General features: G+C 37.8%; 1 non-coding gene and 1 pseudogene across 1 annotated transcript; one reads left to right on the top strand and one right to left on the bottom strand.

Annotated features, from left to right (window-relative positions):
• The first annotated feature begins 923 nt into the window (after window positions 1–923).
• Window positions 924–995, top strand: TRNAY-GUA (transfer RNA tyrosine (anticodon GUA)). The gene has a single exon. It is a non-coding gene; the product is annotated as a tRNA-Tyr (tRNA).
• A 511-nt stretch (window positions 996–1,506) lies between these two features.
• The window catches only part of LOC138442972 (small ribosomal subunit protein eS6-like), a 99,611-nt pseudogene continuing 91,573 nt past the window's right edge, over window positions 1,507–9,544 (bottom strand).

The following is a 9,544-nucleotide window of genomic DNA, read 5'->3' as shown; positions in this document are numbered from 1 at the left end:
CAAATAGGAGAAAAGTATTTGAAAATTATGTCATTTTAAAGAGTTATTATCCCTAAAAAATCCTTCTGCTCACTTAGGTTGTTACATAATATTGAGCAGAGTGGGAAAATAATTTGAAAAAGAATAGATATATGTGTACATACAACTGAATCACTTTGCTGTACACTTGAAACTAACACAACATTGTTAATCAACTATATTTCAACATAAAAAGTTAAAAAATAAAAGTCTTCTGAAAGTAGAGAGATAAAAGGGCAATTTACAAGAGATATGAACAGATAGTTCACAGAAGAAGAAATGCAAATAGCTCTTATATATGAAATTATTCATAACTTTCCATAAGAGAATGCACTAATTACAGCTAAGCTGAGATACTGTTTCTCATCAATCAGATTGACAAAAATCCCAAAGTAGACTAAATGTTGATGAGGTTGAGGGAAAACAAGCACTTTCATAGACTGCTATTGGGAATGGAAAATGGCAACATTCCCTGAAGGAGAATTTAGCTATATTTTCCATTTATCTTTTGATCCGGAGATCTCATTTCTAGAAATCGATCTCAAAATGCACTGACAAATACATGAAAAAGTATAAACAGAATGCTATTCATGGCAACAGTTTTGAAAGAGAAAAAAAAAATAGCCTGTTATTGAACTCTAATTTATTTATTTTCAGCTTCAAAATCCACACTTGTATAACTGACCGGATTTGCAGTCTGGGCCTCTGTTGACTACAGTTCTGTTTGCTCCATGGCTTCTGTGAGTCTCTGCCGGCAGGGGACACTATAACAAACAGAAACTCAGAAAAGGAAATGAAGAATGCTAACTTTCCAAAACATCTACAAGATGCTTTGCCTCCAGTTTCTTTGAGTGTCACAACCGCAACATTTCTTCACTCCAACAACAACTTGTTCCCCACTGACCTCCCTGGTGGCTCAGGTGGTAAAGCATCTGCCTGTAATGCGGGAGACCCAGGTTTGATCCCTGGGTTGGGAAGATCCTCTGGAGAAGGAAATGGCAACCCACTCCAGTACTCTTGCCTGGAGAATCCCGTGGACAGAGGAGCCTGGTAGGCTACAGAGGCCGCAAAGAGTCAGACATGACTGAGCGACTTCACTTTCACTTCACTTTATCACACAGTAAATGCTTTGTCTGAAGCTTAACTTGTTGGTAATACAGTTCATTTGGAAGAACAAATAATATCCAGGAGAACTTGGACTTTTTAATAAATTATGTTGGACTAGCTGGTTAACCACAGTAATAATAGATAAAACTGTTTTTATTTATGACCGTCTCCACAGGTTTGATTCCAGATTGTTCTGAGATTTAAATATTTTAAGAATGAAATTGTATAACTAGATGAAAATGGCAACACTTATGTGTCACACAGGTAGTAACTACAGCGAAAAACAACACCTATGACTAAGGATACAAAGGGGTGAATTATCTGCAGTTATGAGAACTTGAAAGCATGAAAAGGGAGGAAGGAGAACTGATACTTAGACCTCTAAAGAAAGGGCACTGCTTGGATGGCACTGGCATCTTTGATCTTGGAGTCCTGTGGAGCTGGCATCCAGACCTCCAATGAGGGGAGACCAGCAGGTATGTGCTGCTCGGTACCTGTGATAGGATAATAAACATCCCTCTATGAGAATTAGAAATTAGAAACCTCTAAAATGGAATTAAAGGCTCCCTTTGGAGAATTTAGGAAACCATCTCATTTTTTCCAAAGACTGGACTAAAAAATTTTAGTATTCATCTTGCTCTTCTCTATGAACTCAACTAATGGATAAACAAATGGCAAGAAGTCTCTTTTCATATTATCCTAGCTAATGAGTAAAGAAAAAAATGAGTTAGAATATAACCAGTGAAGAATGGATCTGAGCAGAGTAATTAGTGACTACTATATCACACAAAAAAAGAGGAAATCAGACAATATATACCTACTGGTGAGAGTACAGAGACTATCTCTGGACCACTCTTGCCAAAAAAATTCCCAGAGTTGAATGTTGTTCTAACTACCGATTTACAAGAAATAATGAGAGAAACGTTTTGGACAACACCATGGATATGCGCTAAGCAAAATCAAGACTGGGAAACTCTTGGACAAATATCCAGTTTCCTCTGCAAATAATTGACAAGGAAAAACAAAAAAAAAAAGAGATGGAGAAAAAAGAGTGGGTGGAAACATATAAAGTGAAACTTCAGACAAAATAATTGCAAATTGCAATGTATGGACCTTCCTTGGATTTTGATTCACAAAATATATATACGAGACAATTGGGAATTTGAACACTGACTGGCCTGAACATGTGATGATTTTAAGGAATTTTGTTTTAGATATAACAGTGATATTTTGGTTGTGTTGCAAGTAAGAAAATGCTCGTACTTTAGAAATATACTGAGACACTTCTAAGTAAACTGCTACTTAGAACTTGCTTCAAAATAATCCAGTGTGCATATTGGGAGCAGGGAGGCATAAATGAAATGAAAATGGCCACTTGTTGAAACTATTAAAACTTAAAATTGTGTGCATAGGAGTTCATTTTCTTATTCTATTTGTATATTTATATATTATTTTCTACATTTTTCAAAATTAAAACTAAATACATTTAGTGTGTTTATTTATAGTATCTTTTGCTGGTAATCATAGTGATTAATAATAATGACAATGAACATTTCATTCGAGAACTGTGATGCTTAAATGTACTTTAAATGCTTTATTTCTTTAAATTTCCCCAGTAAATATGTGATCTCTGTATAAGTATTTCCATTTTGCCTGATTTCAAAGCCTTTATCCTCACAACTATTTGCTTCTCTGCCATTCTATCTAATTAGTGGTAAAAGGTGGTGAAAATTCCTGTTTCAAGTTTGTCAGTGAATAAGTTCTTTTAATACTAATATTTACTGCTACTGCTACTGCTAAGTCACTTTAGTCGTGTCCAGCTCTGTGTGACCCCATAGACGGCAGCCCACCAGGCTCCCCATCCCTGGGATTCTCCAGGCAAGAACACTGGAGTGGGTTGCCATAATTATTAAATAATAATGGTTGTTCATTATCATTATGTACCAGGCACTGTTCTAAGGACTTTGAGTATTTATTTGACACCTTTGATTATTCTAAGAAGTAAAACTTTTATTAGCTAAATGCATTTTCTCATGCTTGGAAAGCTTGTGTGATTTCAGGATCTCCTATGCAGAATCAATTTAAACATTTATCTTCTGTTAGACCTATACATTCCTCATTTGTTCCTATTAGAAATAATACTGTATGAGGAAATCTTATACACAAATCTTGAAGCTTCACTTTTGATATTTTTAAGAAGAATCTTAAAAGAAAAAATTTACTAGGTATAAAAATTTGGAACTTTAGTTATATGTTGATATGTATATTGATTAATAATCCTTTTTCAGAAAAACTTTGTCAGCTTCCACCAGTTTTACATAACAGTTCCAGTATTATGTGGAGTTCAGTACACTTGAGTTCCACTTAGTAATCTCATTTTTTAAAAAGCACAGTTGATTCCTCCAGTTCCATTCTTCTTTCTCAAGATTGCTTTGGCTATTCGAGGTTTTTTGTATTTCCATACAAATCTTGAAATTATTTGTTCTAGTTCTGTGAAAAATGTGGCTGGTAGCTTGATAGGGATTGCATTGAATTTGTAAATTGCTTTGGGTAGTATACTCATTTTCACTATATTGATTCTTCCAATCCATGAACATGGTATATTTCTCCATCTATTAGTGTCCTCTTTGATTTCTTTCATCAGTGTTAACTGGAGGAATCAACTTGCCTGACTTCAGGCTCTACTACAAAGCCACAGTCATCAAGACAGTATGGTACTGGCACAAAGACAGACATATAGATCAATGGAACAAAATAGAAAGCCCAGAGATAAATCCACACACATATGGACACCTTATCTTTGACAAAGGAGGCAAGAATATACAATGGAGTAAAGACAATCTCTTTAACAAGTGGTTCTGGGAAAACTGGTCAACCACTTGTAAAAGAATGAAACTAGATCACTTTCTAACACCGCACACAAAAATAAACTCAAAATGGATTAAAGATCTAAATGTAAGATCAGAAACTATAAAACTCCTAGAGGAGAACATAGGCAAAACACTCTCAGACATAAATCACAGCAGGATCCTCTATGATCCACCTCCCAGAATTCTGGAAATAAAAGCAAAAATAAACAAATGGGATCTAATTAAAATTAAAAGCTTCTGCACAACAAAGGAAAATATAAGCAAGGTGAAAAGACAGCCTTCTGAATGGGAGGAAATAATAGCAAATGAAGCAACTGACAAACAACTAATCTCAAAAATATACAACCAACTTATGCAGCTCAACTCCAGAAAAATAAACGACCCAATCAAAAAATGGGCCAAAGAACTAAATAGACATTTCTCCAAAGAAGACATACGGATGGCTAACAAACACATGAAAAGATGCTCAACATCACTCATTATTAGAGAAATGCAAATCAAAACCACAATGAGGTACCACTTCACACCAGTCAGAATGGCTGCAATTCAAAAATCTACAAGCAATAAATGCTGGAGAGGGTGTGGAGAAAAGGGAACCCTCCTACACTGTTGGTGGGAATGCAAACTAGTACAGCCACTATGGAGAACAGTGTGGAGATTCCTTAAAAAATTGCAAATAGAACTCCCTTATGAACCAGCAATCCCACTGCTGGGCATACACACCGAGGAAACCAGAATTGAAAGAGACACATGTACCCCAATGTTCATCGCAGCACTGTTTATAATAGCCAGGACATGGAAACAACCTAGATGTCCATCAGCAGATGAATGGATAAGAAAGCTGTGGTACATATACACAATGGAGTATTACTCAGCTGTTAAAAAGAATTCATTTGAATCAGTTCTGATGAGATGGATGAAACTGGAGCCGATTATACAGAGTGAAGTAAGCCAGAAAGAAAAACACCAATACAGTATACTAACACATATATATGGAATTTAGGAAGATGGCAATGACGACCCTGTATGCAAGACAGGGAAAGAGACACAGATGTTTATAACGGACTTTTGGACTCAGAGGGAGAGGGAGAGGGTGGGATGATTTGGGAGAATGGTATTCTAACATGTATACTATCATGTGAATTGAATCGCCAGTCTATGTCTGACACAGGATGCAGCATGCTTGGGGCTGGTGCATGGGGATGACCCAGAAAGATGTTATGGGGAGGGAGGTGGGCGGGGGGTTCATGTTTGGGAATGCATGTAAGAATTAAAGATTTAAAAAAAAAATAAAAAAAAAAAAATAAAAAGCACAGTTGAAACCTGAGAGGTTTCATGCCATTTGTATGTTAGTTTTCATTTCTTTGATTGTTAATAGTATAAGACATTTTAAAGTAAGATAATTTTGTATTTTATGACTATGTGTATATATGTATTGTCCGTTAGTTTCCTTCATCCGTTTTTTAAAATATAAAGATATTTTTATTTTTGGTCATGCTGAGTCTTAGTTGCTGCAGGGCTTCTCTCTAGTTGTAACGAGCAGGGGCTACTCTCTACTTGTGGTGTGTGGGGTTCTTGTTATGGTGGCTTCTCTTGTTGTGGGTCACAGGCTGTAGGGAGCGCTGGCTTCAGTATTTGCTGCCTGTGGGTTCAGTAGACGTGGCTCTTGGGCTCTAGCGCACAGGCTCAGTAGTTGTGGCATATGCAATTAATTGCTCCTCAGCATGAGGGATCTTCCCAGATGAGGGATGGAACCCCTGTCTCCTGCATGGACAGAAAGATGCTTTACTACCCAGCTCCCAGGGAAGCCTCTGTTAGTTTGACTGACATTCTTATCTTTTTAAAATCTAAGACTTCTGATAATCTTAAAATACCAGTTATTTTCAGTCCTATGTCCTTCAACTATTTTCTTACTTTAGCGTTTGCTCTTTGTATTTGTTCACGATATTTCTGACAGGTGATTTTTTTCAATTTTGATGTAATCATTTAATCAATCATTTCCTTTTACCTTTTCCAATGAGCTTTTTCACCTGGACAGTCTTTGGGGATCACATCAGAGACACATTCACACGCTTATGCACTAATTGGTTAGGTTTTGAGCCACTATTCTCTTTGCCCCAAATGCTCTAGTCAACTGACTTCCTTTCAGAACCTTGACCCTACCAAGCTCTTTTCCAGTTTAGGCTGGGAAAATGTTGTTGTAACACCTGCTCTCTAGGCAGTGCAGAGCTGGACCAACTTGTTCTAAGGCTGTTTTGTAGTCTGAATGGTTGAAGAATCCTGGCTGTCAAAGTACCTGATCTCAGCAGGAAGTTCCTGGCGTTGAGCCAAGGAGCATTATTAGTCTAAAGGCTAGGAAGGCAGCTTGAGAGGAGAGAATCACCAATGCCTTTCAGTGTGAACACTTGGTTTGGATGCAAATAGGTTCTTTGTAGAAAAGCCAGAGGAGAAATAATGGAAAAAAATCAACATTTTCAAAGCAAGTTTTAATTTTTGTTGGCATTGCTGAAATGAAGCAGGATCCTATGGTCCTTGACCCTCTAACCTGCCCCATGTCTGCTGTCTTCCTTTTGTCTGTGGTAAACTAGTTAAAGAAAAAGGTTAATCAGAGAAGTGAGAAATGAGGAAACAAAGGAAAACAGTCAAAGGAGACTAAGTAATAATAATGTAGTCATTAAGCATAGTCAAAGACCTTTAGATAATATTCTGAACCATATCCTGTGAGCTATCCTGTAGACACTAAAACACCAAATGGAGAAGTTAACTACATGTTGACTAGACTATACCCAGGACATGAGCTGCCACAATTCTGAGAACTGGCCACAAGAAATGGGAACAAATAGACCCTGGAAATGAAGATTGACTGTACCTAAAACGAAGATGACACTGGTCAGACAGCTGATGACCAATTGGAAGATGACTATTACAGATGACTGTGCTGTTTCTGCATGCAGTACCCGCCGCGCCGCCCACCTTTAGGTAGATGTTCGCCCTCCCCCTCCCCACTGAGTTGCCAGCACTTGAAATAAAGCAAACTTTCATTTCAACCAGCTTGGCCTGTTTATTGGCATTTTGAGCAGCGAGCAACCAGACCTCACCACATACCATGTCTTTAACGATGGCAGAGGAGATATTTAGCAAGATGCTTCGAGATTTTCATTCAAAGACATAGCTTTATCTAAAGCACTGAAATTCCAAAGTTAAATCCCAATATTTAACTCACATCAAGTACATATTTGACTAAAGAATTTCAGTGACAACAACAAAATTAATCATTTCCATTAACACTTCAGAGATGATTCTTCATTTCTGAGTAGTTTTCACTACTCAGAATGAGAGTTAAAACAAGTGTGAATTTAGAAACCTGACTTTTGTTTGGAAATCTTGTTATTTTGAGAAGGAACATTTTGAAACAGATTTCTCCCTGTTTTTAACATTATTTTTTATTTGTAACAAAGTAGTACAAGTACATGGTTTCTTAAACTCTAGCCATGTAGCTGCTGCTGCTGCTGCTAAGTCGCTTCAATCATGTCCGACTCTGTGTGACCCCATAGATGGCAGCCCACCAGGCTCCCCCATCCCTGGGATTCTCCAGGCAAGAACACTGGAGTGGGTTGCCATTGCCTTCTCCAATGAATGAAAGTGAAAAGTGAAAGTGAAGTTGCTCAGTCGTGTCCAACTCTTCGCGACCCCATGGACTGCAGCCTACCAGGCTCCTCCACCCATGGGATTTTCGAGGCAAGAGTACTGGAGAGGGCTTAGCAAAAAAAAAAAAAAAAAAAAAAAGTAGTCTCCCACACAATTTCCTTCCATATTCAGTTTCTCTTTCATTAGAACTGTTTTCATTTCAGTTCAGTTCAGTTGCTCAGTCGTGTCTGACTCTTTGCGACCCCATGAATTGCAGCACGCCAGGCCTCCCTGTCCATCACCAACTCCCAGAGTTCACTCAAACTCATGTCCATCGAGTCAGTGATGCCATCCAGCCATCTCATCCTCTGTTGTCCCCTTCTCCTCCTGCCCCCAATCCCTCCCACCATCAGAGTCTTTTCCAATGAGTCACCTCTTTGCATGAGGTGGCCAAAGTATTGGAGTTTCAGCTTTAGCATCATTCCTTCCGAAGAACACCCTGGACTGATCTCCTTTAGAATGGACTGGTTGGATCTTCTTGCAGTCCAAGGGACTCTCAAGAGTCTTCTCCAACACTACAGTTCAAAAGCATCAATTCTTTAGCGCTCAGCTTTCTTCACAGTCCAACTCTCACATCTATACATGACTACTGGAAAAACCATAGCCTTGACTAGACGGACCTTTGTTGGCAAAGTAATGTCTCTGCTTTGCAATATGCTATCTAGGTTGGTCATAACTTTCTTTTTACTATTTTCTATTGCTTTTATGTTTGCTAATTTTTCTTGTAGCTCTGCATCATAAACTTGCATTGATATTTCTTGATTAATTTATCTCAGCCTTTGTCTCTGCATATCTTTGTATGATGGATGCTGTGCATGCGCCGTCTTCCCAAATTCTTTGTGACCCCATGGACTGTAGCCCACCAGGCTCCTCTGCCCATGGGATTTTCCAGACAAGAATCCTGGAGTGGGTTGTCACTTCCTCCTCCAGGGGATCTTCCCGACCCAGGGATCAAACCCACATCTCCTGCGTCTCCTGCATTGGCAGGTGGATTCCTCACCCCTAAGTCACCTGGGAATGATAAATGAGTATCTAGCAATATTTTCTGTTCTCATTTTGGGGATTAGAAAATCTTTTCACATCTGTGTACTAGTGTTAAAATTCTTTGTTTTTTAAAAAGCTCACTTCAATTCCCTGATAATTGATCTTTTTCCTTTGGTAACTTTTTCAAATTTGTTTAGCTTGATCTTTCCCTTGCTACATATTTTTCTTCAGTTTCTAGCATATTTCTTTCATAGTGAGAATGATTGTCAATGTAAGGTGTGTGATTGGGGCCTGTGAACTGGCAGACTTTGTTTTGAATAATTGAGCAGAGAACTGGAATTTTTCTGAATAGTAAAATTTGAATAATTTTGCTTTTGAGGCAAATACCCACTTATCTCAGTTTGCCCACAGACACTTCAGTTTCATTAGAATGAAGTCCTCTTCTTCCTAACCCCAACAGTTTGGGTGATTTTGCTTTATTTAGAAGTCAGGATAAACAGGGACTATTCTGACTTTTCTAAAAATTAACACTGAGGTGTTGTATTTAGAAGGTCAGCTCCCTGCTTTTCTGGGTTCTTCCTTAATTCTAGGTTGGGTGGGTCCTCTTCTGTTTGTCCACATTTGGTAAATCTGTCTGCTGAAGCTCTTATCTCATTTTATTATAGTCATCTATATATTTTTATTCTTTATTGACCTTTGTTGAAGATCTTAAGGTAAGAGAAGAAAAGTGTTTGCATTTTATCAGCTGTCCTGAACCAGAAATCTTGTTACCTTTAAAACAAATTTTATTGCATTTTATTTTAAAAACAAATAAGTAATCGTAGAAGAAAAAGCTGGCTTAAAACTCACCATTCAAAAAACTAAGATTATGGCTTTCA

The sequence above is a fragment of the Ovis canadensis genome, chromosome 6 (assembly GCF_042477335.2).
Source record: "Ovis canadensis isolate MfBH-ARS-UI-01 breed Bighorn chromosome 6, ARS-UI_OviCan_v2, whole genome shotgun sequence".
NCBI lineage: Eukaryota > Metazoa > Chordata > Mammalia > Artiodactyla > Bovidae > Ovis > Ovis canadensis.
The sequence above is the reverse complement of the archived record's forward strand: the minus strand, read 5'-3'. Positions and strand labels throughout refer to the sequence as shown.